This window comes from Ranitomeya variabilis, chromosome 5, assembly GCF_051348905.1.
Source record: "Ranitomeya variabilis isolate aRanVar5 chromosome 5, aRanVar5.hap1, whole genome shotgun sequence".
Lineage (NCBI taxonomy): Eukaryota > Metazoa > Chordata > Amphibia > Anura > Dendrobatidae > Ranitomeya > Ranitomeya variabilis.
The window spans coordinates 377,730,118-377,746,255 of NC_135236.1; the positions used below are offsets into that span (position 1 = coordinate 377,730,118).

The 16,138-nt window shown below is 45.4% G+C and overlaps 1 protein-coding gene and 1 long non-coding RNA gene across 5 annotated transcripts in view; one reads left to right on the forward strand and one right to left on the reverse strand.

Moving 5' to 3' along the window:
- TSPAN12 (tetraspanin 12) overlaps positions 1–16,138 on the forward strand; it is a 435,306-nt gene that overhangs the window by 262,354 nt on the left and 156,814 nt on the right. The window lies entirely within an intron of this gene.
- The window catches only part of LOC143776063 (uncharacterized), a 190,677-nt gene that overhangs the window by 172,160 nt on the left and 2,379 nt on the right, over positions 1–16,138 (reverse strand). Inside the window, exon 2 of the long non-coding RNA XR_013215761.1 lies at positions 16,012–16,032. This is a non-coding gene — a long non-coding RNA (uncharacterized LOC143776063). The remainder of the gene's footprint in view (positions 1–16,011; positions 16,033–16,138) is intronic.

Genomic DNA, 16,138 nt, shown 5'->3' on the forward strand with positions numbered 1-16,138 from the left:
CTAGTTGGTTCACCAAGATAGACCTTCGAGGGGCGTATAATCTCGTGCGTATTAAACAGGGCGATGAATGGAAAACAGCATTTAATACGCCCGAGGGCCATTTTGAGTACCTGGTGATGCCATTCGGCCTTTCTAATGCTCCATCTGTGTTTCAGTCCTTTATGCATGACATCTTCCGAAAGTATCTGGATAGATTCATGATCGTATATTTGGATGATATTTTGGTCTTTTCGGATGATTGGGAGTCCCATGTGAAGCAGGTCAGAATGGTGTTCCAGGTCCTTCGTGCTAATTCCTTGTTTGTGAAGGGATCTAAGTGTCTCTTTGGAGTTCAGAAGGTTTCCTTTTTGGGTTTCATTTTTTCCCCTTCTACTATCGAGATGGATCCTGTTAAAGTCCAAGCTATTTATGATTGGACTCGGCCTACATCTGTGAAGAGCCTTCAGAAATTTCTGGGCTTTGCCAATTTTTACCGTCGCTTCATCGCTAATTTTTCTAGTGTTGTTAAACCATTGACTGATTTGACCAAGAAGGGTGCTGATGTGGTGAATTGGTCCTCTGCGGCCGTTGAGGCTTTTCAGGAGTTGAAACGTCGTTTCTCTTCGGCTCCTGTGTTGTGTCAGCCAGATGTTTCGCTCCCTTTTCAGGTCGAGGTTGATGCTTCTGAAATTGGAGCAGGGGCTGTTTTGTCTCAGAGAAGTTCTGATTGCTCAGTAATGAAGCCATGCGCTTTCTTTTCAAGAAAGTTTTCGCCTGCTGAGCGTAATTATGATGTTGGCAATTGGGAGTTGTTGGCTATGAAGTGGGCATTCGAGGAGTGGCGACATTGGCTTGAAGGAGCCAAGCATCGCGTGGTGGTCTTGACAGATCACAAGAATCTGACTTATCTCGAGTCTGCCAAGCGGTTGAATCCTAGACAGGCTCGTTGGTCGCTGTTTTTCTCCCGTTTCAATTTTGTGGTTTCGTACCTTCCGGGTTCTAAGAATGTGAAGGCTGATGCCCTTTCAAGGAGTTTTGTGCCTGATTCTCCTGGGGTTCCTGAGCTAGCTGGTATTCTCAGAGAGGGGGTAGTTCTGTCTGCCATCTCCCCTGATTTGCGGCGGGTGCTGCAGGAGATCCAGGCTGATAGACCTGACCGTTGTCCAGCGGAGAAACTGTTTGTCCCTGATAGATGGACTAATAGAGTTATCTCTGAGGTTCATTGTTCGGTGTTGGCTGGTCATCCTGGGATTTTTGGTACCAGAGATTTGGTGGCTAGGTCCTTTTGGTGGCCTTCTTTGTCGCGGGATGTGCGTTCTTTTGTGCAGTCTTGTGGGACTTGTGCTCAGGCTAAGCCCTGCTGTTCTCGTGCCAGTGGGTTACTTTTGCCCTTGCCGGTCCCGAAAAGGCCCTGGACGCATGTTTCCATGGATTTTATTTCAGATCTTCCTGTTTCTCAAAGGATGTCGGTCATCTGGGTGGTTTGTGATCGCTTCTCTAAAATGGTCCATTTGGTACCCTTGCCTAAATTGCCTTCTTCCTCTGATTTGGTTCCATTATTTTTCCAACATGTGGTTCGTTTGCATGGCATTCCGGAGAACATCGTGTCTGACAGAGGTTCCCAGTTTGTTTCAAGGTTTTGCCGTTCCTTTTCTGCTAAGATGGGCATTGATTTGTCTTTTTCTTCGGCTTTCCATCCTCAGACAAATGGCCAAACCGAACGAACCAATCAGACTTTGGAAACCTATCTGAGATGCTTTGTCTCTGCGGATCAGGATGATTGGGTGACCTTCTTGCCATTGGCTGAGTTCGCCCTTAATAATCGGGCCAGTTCGGCTACTTTGGTTTTGCCTTTTTTTTGTAATTCTGGTTTTCATCCTCGTTTTTCTTCAGGGCAGGTTGAGCCTTCGGACTGTCCTGGTGTGGATTCTGTGGTGGACAGGTTGCAGCAAATTTGGACTCATGTGGTGGACAATTTGACCTTGTCCCAAGAGAAGGCTCAACGTTTCGCTAACCGCCGTCGCCGTGTTGGTCCCCGACTTCGTGTTGGGGATTTGGTTTGGTTATCATCTCGTTATGTTCCTATGAAGGTTTCTTCTCCTAAGTTTAAGCCTCGTTTCATTGGTCCTTATAAGATTTCTGAAATTCTTAATCCTGTATCATTTCGTTTGGCCCTTCCTGCTTCTTTTGCCATCCATAATGTGTTCCATAGGTCGTTGCTGCAGAGATATGTGGCGCCTATGGTTCCCTCCGTTGATCCTCCTGCTCCGGTGTTGGTCGAGGGGGAGTTGGAGTATGTGGTGGAGAAGATTTTGGATTCTCGTATTTCGAGACGAAAACTTCAGTACTTGGTCAAATGGAAGGGCTATGATCAGGAGGATAATTCCTGGGTTGTTGCCTCTGATGTCCATGCTGCCGATTTAGTTTGTGCCTTTCATTTGGCTCGTCCTGATCGGCCTGGGGGCTCTGGTGAGTGTTCCGTGACCCCTCCTCAAGGGGGGGTATGTTATGATCCCAATGGCAGAGGATCTCAGGGATTTCAGCAAAGTCTGCAAACACAAAAAACCAGCTCATAGGGAGGTGGTAACTGGACTGACCGCATAGCTGATCCTAGCCCACAACTAATAGCAGCCGGGGAACGTACCTACGTTGATTCTAGACGTCTCGCACCAGCCGGAGAACTAACTAACCCTTTCAGAGAAAATAAGACCTTACTTGCCTCAAGAGAAAGGTACCCCAAAGTAGATACAAGCCCCCAACAAATAATAACGGTGAGGTAAGAAGAAAGGACAAACGTAAGTATGAACTAGATTCAGCAAAGAGAGGCCCACTATATAATAGCAGAAAAATAGGAAGCGGACTTATGCGGTCAGCGAAAACCCTACAAAAATATCCACGCTGAATATCCAAGAACCCCCAAACCGACTAACGGTGTGGGGGGAGAATATCAGCCCCCTAGAGCTTCCAGCAAAATCAGGAATCACATTTTGAACAAGCTGGACTAAAATTAGAGCAATGCAAATAAACAAAAATAAGAAAGCAGGACTTAGCTTATCTTGCAAAACTCAGGACCAGTAGACAGGAGCAAACAGACATGAACTGATTACATCGATGCCAGGCACAAGACTAAGAATCCAGGAAGTTTACATAGGAACACCCAAGGCCTAACGAACCAGGTGAGTACCAACCTGGGGAAAGACAATCCAAGTGCCATACCGCTAGTGACCACAAGAAGGAGCCAAAAAGTATAGTTCACAACAGTACCCCCCCTTTAAGGAGGGGTCACCGAACCCTCACCAAGACCACCAGGGCGATCAGGATGAGCAGCGTGAAAGGCACGAACCAAATCGGCCGCATGAACATCAGAGGCGACCACCCAGGAATTATCCTCCTGACCATAGCCCTTCCATTTGACCAGATACTGAAGCCTCCGTCTAGAGAGACGAGAATCCAAAATCTTCTCCACCACGTACTCCAACTCGCCCTCAACCTACACCGGAGCAGGAGGCTCAACAGCAGGCACCACAGGCACAACGTACCGCCGCAACAAAGACCTATGGAACACATTGTGAATGGCAAACAACACCGGAAGATCCAAACGAAAAGACACCGGGTTAAGGACTTCCAAAATTTTATAAGGACCAATAAAGCGAGGCTTAAACTTAGGAGAGGAAACCTTCAGAGGGACATACCGAGAAGACAACCAAACCAACTCCCCAACACGAAGTCGGGAACCCACACCGCGGCGGCGGTTGGCAAAGCGCTGAGCCTTCTCCTGTGACAACTTCAAGTTGTCCACCACAAGATTCCAAATCCGCTGCAACCTATCCACCACGGAATCCACCCCAGGACAGTCAGAAGGCTCAACATGACCCGAGGAAAAACGCGGATGAAAACCAGAGTTGCAGAAAAATGGCGAAACCAAAGTAGTGGAACTAGCCCGATTATTGAGGGAAAACTCAGCCAATGGCAAGAAGGTCACCCAATCATCCTGATCCACAGAAACAAAACATCTCAAATAAGCCTCCAGTGTCTGATTAGTTCGCTCCGTTTGGCCATTAGTCTGAGGATGAAAGGCAGATGAAAACGACAAATCAATGCCCATCTTAGCACAAAAAGATCGCCAGAATCTGGACACAAACTGGGATCCTCTGTCAGACACGATATTCTCAGGAATGCCGTGCAAACGAACCACATTCTGAAAGAACAAAGGAACCAGATCGGAAGAGGAAGGCAACTTAGGCAAGGGCACCAAATGGGCCATCTTGGAAAAACGATCACACACCACCCAGATGACAGACATTCCTTGAGACACCGGAAGATCTGAAATGAAATCCATAGAAATGTGTGTCCAAGGCCTCTTCGGAACGGGCAAGGGCAAAAGCAACCCGCTGGCACGAGAACAGCAAGGCTTAGCCCGAGCACAAGTCCCACAGGACTGCACAAAAGAACGCACATCCCGCGACAAGGAAGGCCACCAAAAGGACCTAGCCACCAAATCTCTGGTACCAAAAATCCCCGGATGCCCTGCCAACACCGAGGAATGAACCTCGGAAATAACTCTGCTGGTCCATTTATCAGGAACAAACAGTCTGTCAGGTGGACAAGGGTCAGGTCTACCAGCCTGAAATCTCTGCAACACACGTCGCAAATCAGGAGAAATGGCCGACAAGATTACTCCCTCTTTAAGAATACCAGCTGGCTCTGAGACTCCAGGAGAGTCAGGCACAAAGCTCCTAGAAAGAGCATCAGCCTTCACATTCTTCGAACCAGGCAGATATGAGACCACAAAGTCAAAACGGGAGAAAAACAATGACCAACGAGCCTGTCTAGGATTCAGGCGCTTAGCAGACTCGAGATACATCAGATTTTTGTGATCAGTCAAGACCACCACACGATGCTTAGCACCCTCGAGCCAATGACGCCACTCCTCAAATGCCCACTTCATGGCCAACAACTCCCGATTACCAACATCATAGTTCCGCTCAGCAGGCGAAAACTTCCTAGAAAAAAAAGCACATGGTCTCATCACAGAGCAACCAGAGCCTCTCTGCGACAAAACAGCCCCTGCACCGATCTCAGAAGCATCCACTTCAACCTGAAAGGGAAGTGAGACATCAGGCTGGCACAAAACAGGCGCCGAAGTAAACCGGCGCTTCAGCTCCCGGAAGGCCTCCACGGCCGCAGGAGCCCAATTAGCAACATCAGAACCTTTCTTGGTCATATCCGTCAAAGGTTTAACAACGCTAGAAAAGTTAGCAATAAAACGACGGTAGAAATTAGCAAAACCCAAGAACTTCTGAAGACTCTTAACAGACGTGGGTTGAGTCCAATCATGAATAGCTCGGACCTTGACTGGGTCCATCTCCACAGCAGAAGGGGAAAAAATAAAACCCAAAAAGGAAACCTTCTGCACTCCAAAGAGACACTTTGAGCCCTTCACAAACAAAGCATTATCACGCAAAACCTGAAACACCATCCTGACCTGCTTTACATGAGAATCCCAATCATCAGAAAAAAACAGAATATCATCCAGATAAACAATCATAAATTTATCTAGATACTTCCGGAAGATGTCATGCATAAAGGACTGAAACACTGAAGGAGCATTAGAGAGCCTAAAAGGCATCACCAAGTACTCAAAATGACCTTCGGGCGTATTAAATGCAGTTTTCCATTCATCTCCCTGCTTAATGCGCACAAGGTTGTACGCACCACGAAGATCTATCTTGGTGAACCAACTGGCACCCTTAATCCGAGCAAACAAGTCCGACAATAGTGGCAAAGGATACTGAAATTTAACCGTGATTTTATTCCGATAGTCTATACAAGGTCTCAAAGATCCATCTTTCTTGGCCACAAAAAAGAATCCCGCACCAAGAGGGGAAGAGGATGGACGAATATGCCCCTTCTCCAAAGACTCCTTTATATAAGAACGCATCGCGGCATGCTCAGGTACAGACAGATTAAATAATCGTCCCTTAGGAAATTTACTACCAGGAATCAAATCTATAGCGCAGTCACAGTCCCTATGAGGAGGAAGAGCACTGGACCTGGACTCACTGAATACATCCTGATAGTCAAACAAATACTCAGGAACTTCTGAAGGAGTAGAGGAAGCAATAGACACCGGCGGGGAATCGCAATGAATTCCCTGACAACCCCAACTTGACACAGACATAGCCCTCCAATCCAAAACTGGATTATGGGTCTGTAACCATGGCAGACCCAAAACGACCAAATCATGCATTTTATGCAGAACAAGAAAACGAATCACCTCCCGATGTTCAGGAGTCATGCACATGGTCACTTGTGTCCAATACTGCGGTTTATTCTCCGCCAATGGCGTAGCATCAATTCCTCTAAGAGGAATAGGATTTTCTAAAGGTTCCAGGACAAAACCACAGCGCTTGGCAAACGACAAGTCCATAAGACTCAGGGCAGCACCTGAATCCACAAACGCCATAACAGGGTAGGAAGACAATGAGCAAATTATAGTCACAGACAAAATAAATTTAGGCTGCAAATTACCAATGGCGACAGGACTAACAACCTTTGTTAAGCGTTTAGAGCATGCTGATATAACATGTGTAGAATCACCACAGTAAAAACACAACCCATTCTGACGTCTATGATTTTGCCGTTCGGTTCTAGTCTGAATTCTATTACATTGCATTGAGTCAGGTGTCTGTTCAGACAACACCGCCAGAGGATTAGCGGATTTGCGCTCCCGCAAACGCCGATCAATCTGAATGGCCAGCGCCATAGAATCATTCAGACTTGTAGGAATGGGGAAGCCCACCATCACATTCTTAATGGCTTCAGAAAGGCCATTTCTGAAATTTGCGGCCAGAGCACACTCATTCCATTGAGTAAGCACGGACCATTTCCGAAATTTTTGGCAATACACTTCAGCTTCAACCTGGCCCTGAGAGATAGCCAGCAAGGCTTTTTCTGCCTGAATTTCAAGATTGGGCTCCTCATAAAGCAATCCGAGCGCCAGAAAAAACGCATCAATATTTGCCAATGCCGGATCTCCTGGTGCCAATGAGAAAGCCCAATCCTGAGGGTCGCCACGCAAGAAGGAGATAACAATTTTAACTTGCTGAGCTGAGTCTCCAGACGAACGAGGTCTCAAAGATAGAAATAATTTACAATTATTCCTAAAATTCCTAAATTTAAATCGATCTCCAGAGAACAGCTCAGGAATTGGTATCTTAGGCTCTGACATAGGACTACTAGTAACAAAATCCTGAATGCCCTGCACTCGTGCAGCAAGCTGATCCACACTAGTAATCAGAGTCTGAACATTCATGTCTGCAGCAGAGCTTCAAGCCACTCAGAGAAAAAGGGGAAGGAAGAAAAAAACAAAAAAAACTCAGAACTTCTTTTCTTTTAATCCCACTTCTGCAATACATTAACTATTCACTTTGGGCCTGGCATACTGTTATGATCCCAATGGCAGAGGATCTCAGGGATTTCAGCAAAGTCTGCAAACACAAAAAACCAGCTCATAGGGAGGTGGTAACTGGACTGACCGCATAGCTGATCCTAGCCCACAACTAATAGCAGCCGGGGAACGTACCTACGTTGATTCTAGATGTCTCGCACCAGCCGGAGAACTAACTAACCCTTTCAGAGAAAATAAGACCTTACTTGCCTCAAGAGAAAGGTACCCCAAAGTAGATACAAGCCCCCAACAAATAATAACGGTGAGGTAAGAAGAAAGGACAAACGTAAGTATGAACTAGATTCAGCAAAGAGAGGCCCACTATATAATAGCAGAAAAATAGGAAGCGGTCTTATGCGGTCAGCGAAAACTCTACAAAAATATCCACGCTGAATATCCAAGAACCCCCAAACCGACTAACGGTGTGGGGGGAGAATATCAGCCCCCTAGAGCTTCCAGCAAAATCAGGAATCACATTTTGAACAAGCTGGACTAAAATTAGAGCAATGCAAATAAACAAAAATAAGAAAGCAGGACTTAGCTTATCTTGCAAAACTCAGGACCAGTAGACAGGAGCAAACAGACATGAACTGATTACATCGATGCCAGGCACAAGACTAAGAATCCAGGAAGTTTGCATAGGTACACCCAAGGCCTAACGAACTAGGTGAGTACCAACCTGTGGAAAGACAATCCAAGTGCCATACCGCTAGTGACCACAAGAGGGAGCCAAAAAGTATAGTTCACAACAGGGGTACTGTTGTGAATTCCGTTCTCGAACTCCCTCCTGTGGTCATGAATGGTACTTCGGTGAGTTCTGTTGTGAACTCTATTTTTGGGCTCCCTCTAGTGGTCACAAGCGGTACTGTGTAGTGTTGTCTTTCTGCAGGTTGGCAGCATCAGCTGGTTCGTTATCCTTGGCTGGTTTCCTATTTAGCTCACCTGGATACTCAGTTCCTTGCCTGCTATCAATGTATTCAGTGCTCTTCAGATTCCTTGTGACTACCTAGCTCCCAGTCTCTCCAAGACAAGCTAAGTTTTTGTTTGTTCATTTTTTGATTATCAGCATTCATCATGTTTCTTGTCCAGCTTGCTAAAATGTGATTTCCTTGCTTGCTGGTTGCTCTAGGGGACTGAGTTTCTCCCCCCACACCGTTAGTTGGTGCGGGGGTTTTGGAAATCTGTGTGGATATTTTGTAAGGGTTTTTTACTGACCGCACAGACCCCTTTTCTATTTTCTGCTATCTAGTATTAGTGGGCCTCATTTGCTGAATCTGCTTTCACCCCTGTGTATGTGCCTTCCTCTTACTTCACCGTTATTATTTGTTGGGGGCTTCTATATCTTTGGGGATTATTTCTCTGGAGGCAAGTGAGGTCTTTCTCTCTCTCTAGGGGTAGTTAGTTCCTCAGGCTGGCTCGAGACGTCTAGGATTTTAGGCACGTTCACCGGCTACTTCTAGTGTGTTTGGATAGGTTCAGATTTGCGGTCAGTCCAGTTTGCCACCTCCCTAGAGCTTGTCCTATGTTTGTTACTTAGCTGGAGTAATTTGTGATCCTCAACCACTAAGGATCATAACAGTATAGCAGGCCAAAAAGTGTTTAATGCATCGCAGAAGTGGGATAAAAAGAAGACCTGAGTACATTTTTTTTTTCTGCTCCCGCTTTTCCTTTGCTGCAGTCTGTTCAGCTTCTTTCATCCCCTTGAACTCTGGGTGGTTTTGAGCTCAGCTGCAGACATGAATGTTCAGACTCTGACTTCTAGTGTGGATCATCTTACTGCACGGGTGCAAAGTATTCAGGATTTTGTTATTCATAGCCCTATGTCAGAACCAAAGATACCCATTCCGGAGTTGTTTTCTGGAGATAGATCTAGGTTTCTAAATTTTAAGAATAATTGTAAGTTATTTCTATCTCTGAGACCTCGTTCCTCTGGTGATTCCGCTCAGCAAGTTAAAATTGTTATCTCCTTGTTGCGTGGCGACCCTCAAGATTGGGCTTTCTCTCTGGCGCCAGGAGATCCTGCATTGCTTAATGTAGATGCATTTTTTCTGGCTCTTGGACTGCTTTATGAGGAGCCTAATCTTGAGAATCAGGCAGAAAAAGCGTTGCTGGCTATCTCTCAAGGTCAGGATGAAGCAGAGGTGTATTGTCAAAAATTTTGGAAATGGTCGGTGCTTACTCAATGGAATGAGTGTGCTCTGGCTGCAAATTTCAGAGAAGGTCTTTCTGAGGCCGTTAAGAATGTTATGGTGGGGTTTCCCACCCCTACAAGTTTGAGTGATTCTATGGCTTTAGCCATTCAGGTTGATCGGCGTTTGCGGGAGCGCAAATCTGCTCATCCTTTGGCGGTATTTTCTGAACAGAGACCTGAGTCTATGCAATGTGACCGAACTCTGACCAGAATTGAGCGACAAAGTCATAGACGTCAAAAGGGGTTGTGCTTTTACTGTGGTGATTCTACTCATGTTATCTCAGCATGCTCTAAACGCTTAAAAAGGTTCGCTAAACCTGTCACCATTGGTACTTTACAGCCTAAATTTATTTTGTCTGTTTCTTTGATTTGTTCTTTGTCGTCCTACCCGGTTATGGCTTTTGTGGATTCGGGTGCTGCCCTAAATCTGATGGATTTGTCGTTTGCCAGGCACTGTGGTTTTGTCCTAGAGCCTTTGGAATTTCCTATTCCTCTGAGGGGAATTGATGCTACGCCATTGGCTGAGAATAAGCCTCAGTATTGGATGCAAATGACCATGTGCATGACTCCGGTACATCAGGAGGTGATTCGCTTTCTTGTTTTGTATAATTTGCATGATGTTGTCGTTTTGGGTCTGCCATGGCTGCAGGCTCATAATCCAGTTTTAGATTGGAAAGCTATGTCTGTGTCAAGTTGGGGTTGTCAGGGAATTCATGGCGATACTCCGTTGGTGTCTATTGCTTCTTCCACTCCTTCTGAGGTCCCTGAGTTTTTGTCTGACTACCAGGATGTATTTGATGAGCCCAGGTCCAGTGCCCTGCCCCCTCATAGGGATTGTGACTGTGCTATAAATTTAATTCCTGGTAGTAAATTTCCTAAGGGACGACTTTTTAATTTGTCTATACCAGAGCATGCCGCGATGCGGAGTTATATAAAGGAGTCTTTGGAGAAGGGACATATTCGCCCATCCTCTTCCCCTCTTGGTGCAGGATTTTTTTTGTGGCCAAGTAGGACGGTTCTTTGAGACCTTGTATAGATTATCGTCTTCTGAATAAAATCACAGTCAAATTTCAGTATCCTTTGCCACTATTGTCTGATTTGTTTGCTCGGATTAAGGGTGCCAGTTGGTTCACCAAGATAGATCTCCGTGGGGCATATAACCTTGTGCGCATTAAGCATGGAGATGAATGGAAAACAGCATTTAATACGCCCGAAGGCCATTTTGAGTACTTGGTGATGCCTTTTGGACTTTCTAATGCTCCTTCTGTGTTTCAGTCCTTCATGCATGACATCTTCCGAGAATATCTGGATAAATTTATGATTGTTTATCTGGATGACATTTTGGTCTTTTCTGATGATTGGGAGTCCCATGTGAAGCAGGTCAGGATGGTGTTTCAGGTCTTGCGTGCTAATGCTTTATTTGTGAAGGGCTCAAAATGTCTCTTCGGAGTACAGAAGGTCTCCTTTTTGGGTTTTATTTTTTCTCCTTCTACTGTGGAGATGGACCCAGTCAAGGTCCAGGCTATTCATGACTGGACTCAGCCCACGTCTGTTAAGAGTCTTCAGAAGTTCTTGAGTTTTGCTAATTTTTACCGTCGTTTCATCTCTAATTTTTCTAGCGTGGTTAAACCTTTGACGGATTTGACCAAGAAGGGTTCTGATGTGACTAATTGGTCTCCTGCGGCCGTGGAGGCCTTTCGGGAGCTGAAGCACCGGTTTTCTTCAGCTCCAGTCTTATGTCAGCCAGATGTCTCTCTCCCCTTCCAGGTCGAGGTTGATGCTTCTGAGATTGGGGCAGGGGCTGTTTTGTCGCAGAGAAGCTCTGATGGCTCTGTGATGAAGCCATGTGCTTTCTTTTCAAGAAAGTTTTCGCCTGCCGAGCGGAATTATGATGTTGGTAATCGGGAGTTGTTGGCTATGAAGTGGGCATTTGAGGAGTGGCAACATTGGCTCGAAGGAGCTAAACATCGTGTGGTGGTCTTGACTGATCACAAAAATCTGATTTATCTTGAATCTGCCAAGCGCCTGAATCCTAGACAGGCTCGTTGGTCGTTGTTTTTCTCCCGTTTCAACTTCGTGGTCTCATACCTGCCTGGTTCGAAGAACGTGAAAGCTGATGCACTTTCTAGGAGTTTTGTGCCTGACTCTCCGGGAGTTTCTGAGCCGGCTGGTATTGTCAGAGAGGGAGTGATTTTGTCTGCCATTTCCCCAGATTTGCGACGAGTGCTGCAGAAATTTCAGGCGGATAGACCTGACCGTTGTCCACCAGAGAGACTGTTTGTCCCGGATAGATGGACCAGCAGAGTTATTTCCGCGGTCCATTCTTCGGTGTTGGCGGGTCATCCTGGGATTTTTGGTACCAGAGATTTGGTGGCTAGGTCCTTCTGGTGGCCTTCCTTGTCGCGGGATGTGCGTTCCTTTGTTCAGTCTTGTGGGATTTGTGCTCGGGCTAAGCCTTGCTGTTCTCGTGCCAGCGGTTTGCTTTTGCCTTTGCCTGTTCCGAAGTGGCCTTGGATGCACATTTCCATGGATTTTATTTCGGATCTTCCAGTATCTCAGAAAATGTCTGTCATCTGGGTGGTGTGTGATCGTTTTTCCAAGATGGTCCATTTGGTGCCCTTGCCTAAGTTTCCTTCTTCCTCCGATTTGGTTCCTCTATTTTTTCAGAATGTGGTTCGCTTGCACGGCATTCCTGAAAATATTGTGTCTGATAGAGGATCCCAGTTTGTGTCCAGGTTTTGGCGGACTTTTTGTGCTAAGATGGGCATTGATTTGTCTTTTTCGTCGGCCTTCCATCCTCAGACTAATGGCCAAACCGAGCGAACTAATCAGACGTTGGAAACTTATTTGAGATGTTTTGTTTCTGCTGATCAGGATGATTGGGTGACTTTTTTTTGCCATTGGCCGAGTTTGCCCTTAATAATCGGGCTAGTTCTGCTACTTTGGTTTCGCCTTTTTTCTGCAATTCTGGTTTCCATCCTCGTTTTTCCTCGGGTCAGGTTGAGCCTTCTGACTGTCCTGGGGTGGATTCTGTGGTGGATAGGTTGCAGCAGATTTGGAACCATGTGGTGGACAATTTGAGGTTGTCACAGGAGAAGGCTCAGCGCTTTGCCAACCGCCGCCGCGGTGTGGGTCCCCGACTTCGTGTTGGGGACTTGGTGTGGCTGTCTTCTCGGTATGTTCCTATGAAGGTCTCCTCTCCTAAATTCAAGCCTCGCTTCATCGGTCCTTATAAGATCTTGGAAATCCTTAACCCGGTGTCTTTTCGTTTGGATCTCCCAGCATCGTTTGCCATTCATAATGTGTTCCATAGGTCTTTGTTGCGGAGGTATGTGGTACCTGTGGTTCCTTCTGTTGAGCCTCCTGCTCCGGTGCTGGTCGAGTGCGAATTGGAGTATGTGGTGGAGAAGATTTTGGATTCTCATATCTCTAGACGGAGGCTTCAGTATTTGGTTAAGTGGAAGGGCTATGGTCAGGAAGATAATTCCTGGGTTGTCGCCTCTGATGTTCATGCGGCCGATTTGGTTCGTGTCTTCCACGCGGCTCATCCTGATCGCTGATCGCCCTGGGGGTCTTGATGAGGGTTCGGTGACCCCTCCTCAAGGGGGGGGACTGTTGTGAACTCTATTTTTGGGCTCCCTCTAGTGGTCACAAGCGGTACTGTGTAGTGTTGTCTTTCTGCAGGTTGGCAGCATCAGCTGGTTCGTTATCCTTGGCTGGTTTCCTATTTAGCTCACCTGGATACTCAGTTCCTTGCCTGCTATCAATGTATTCAGTGCTCTTCAGATTCCTTGTGACTACCTAGCTCCTAGTCTCTCCAAGACAAGCTAAGTTTTTGTTTGTTCATTTTTTGATTATCAGCATTCATCATGTTTCTTGTCCAGCTTGCTAAAATGTGATTTCCTCGCTTGCTGGTTGCTCTAGGGGACTGAGTTTCTCCCCCCACACCGTTAGTTGGTGCGGGGGTTTTGGAAATCTCAGTGTGGATATTTTGTAAGGGTTTTTTACTGACCGCACAGACCCCTTTTCTATTTTCTGCTATCTAGTATTAGTGGGCCTCATTTGCTGAATCTGCTTTCACCCCTGTGTATGTGCCTTCCTCTTACTTCACCGTTATTATTTGTTGGGGCTTCTATATCTTTGGGGATTATTTCTCTGGAGGCAAGTGAGGTCTTTCTCTCTCTCTAGGGGTAGTTAGTTCCTCAGGCTGGCTCGAGACGTCTAGGATTTTAGGCACGTTCACCGGCTACTTCTAGTGTGTTTGGATAGGTTCAGATTTGCGGTCAGTCAAGTTTGCCACCTCCCTAGAGCTTGTCCTATGTTTGTTACTTAGCTGGAGTAATTTGTGATCCTCAACCACTAAGGATCATAAGAGTTCTGTCCGTGGACTCCCTCTGGTGGCTGTGAGTGGAGCTGCTGGTTCTGAGATTCCTTCCCCACCTGCCCTCGTTTAGGGCTAGGCTGGATTCTCTATTTAACTCCACTCAGATCGTTACTCCATGCCAGCTGTCAATGTTCTAGTACTGGTTCAGATCTCTCCTGGATCTTTCTGAGGACCTGTCTACTCCAGCGAAGCTAAGTTCCTGCTTGTTCATTTGTTACATATGGTTTTTCTTGCTAAGTTCTAGTCCAGCTTGCTATCATGAAACTGCCTGGCTAGCTGGAAGCTCTGGGGGTGCAGAGTGGCACCACCGCACCGTGAGTCGGTGCGGGGGTATTTTTTGCACACTCTGTCTGGTTTTGTAGTTTTTTGTGTTGACCGCAAAGATCCCTTTTCTATCCTCAATCTGTTTAGTTAGACTGGCCTCCATTTGCTAAAGCCTATTTCATCCTGTGTTTGTGATTTCCTCTTAACTCACAGTCAATACTTGTGGGGGGCTGCTTTTACCTTTGGGGAAATTTCTCTGAGGCAAGTGAGGCTTTGTTTCCTTTCTTTAGGGGTATTTAGCTCTTAGGCTGTGAAGAGGCGTCTAGGCAGAATCAGGCACGCTCCACGGCTATTTCTAGTTGTGTTGATAGGAGTAGGGTTTGCGGTCAGCAGAGTTCGCATTTCCCCAGAGCTCGTCCCGATTCCGTGTTTAACTATCAGGTCGTTCCTGTTGCACCTAACCACCAGGTCCATAACAGCAAACCACATGGAGACAGGTCAATTTTTTTTTCAGCACTACAGATGACAAGGGCCAATATGGGTCCATGAAAAACATGTGTCCAAAACACTGATGCTGTTTTTTCCGGTACCGGTTTTATACAGAAATGTAAAGGATGCCTTAGGATGATTTTACTATTGTAACTAGTGGTATGGCTGTATAGGTCCTAGTGCAATAATGAAAAGAATACATGTTTGTTTTTATTTATAAGCAATCTGAAGTGCATTGACCTACTCCCAACAGAAGTCCAGGACTATTTGCAGGTGGCTGCCAAGCTTCATTTCACAAGGTTGTCAAATCCGATTATGGCAGCATATGTATTATTCCTCTCAATCAGATAACTTCTTTATTAAAGTTTTTCTATGTAATTTAAAAAAAAAATCAACTTGACCCCAGACTTCCTCCCACCACAACCCCTCTCCTGTATGTGAAATACAAATAAATGATTCACACAAAACATTCTCATCATACATCATGCAGACGAAAGTGGCCCAGATACATTTTGGAATACAAACATATAAAACAGTAATAGAAATATCAAATATTCAACAAAGACATAAAGGAGGCAAGAAAACAACCAAGTATTGTGAGGCTGCCGTCACACTATCAGTATTTGGTCAGTATTTTACCTCAGTATTTGTAAGCCAAAACCAGGAGTGGAAGGAACAATTAGAGGAAAAGTATAATAGAAACATATGCACAACTTCTGTATTTATCACCCACTCCTGGTTTTGGCTTACAAATACTGATGTAAAATACTGACCAAATACTGAGCGTGTGACGGCAGCCTGAATATAATGAAAAAATCAGAAATGTTATTGAAAATTTATCAGATAAAATTATTTAAAAATAAAACAAACAATTTATATTGAATCCACACAATGAAAAATGAGGTAGGGCAAGCAGAAACTCTTTGTGTATAAGGCTGGACACACAGAAATAATAACACAATCTAAGCAGTTAAAAATGCCCCCATAGAGCGATCTGTGAATATGCACCCAACAGTATTGCAACTGTAAAGAATAAAAAATCACTACCATATCAATACAATATATCATAAATACAGACATTATTTATTTGTATGTGATTATAAAGTCAAGATAATGGTAATAGTCAAGAGATCATACTAGGCATAAATACGCATACACAGCACCAACGAAAAATAAAAAGGGAACAAAGCGATGACCCTAGCCAATGCTCGTCTTGTACAATGTACTTCATTACAAGGTCAAATTGTTACATACCAAATCCGTGCAGGGTCCATCCTGAAATGGAAGTAAAAGTGCACAAAATTTACATCAATTTAAAAATGCTGGGCTGCTGTTTAAAATGTAAAGACAGCAAGAATGCAACATATTGGAAATCTTTTCG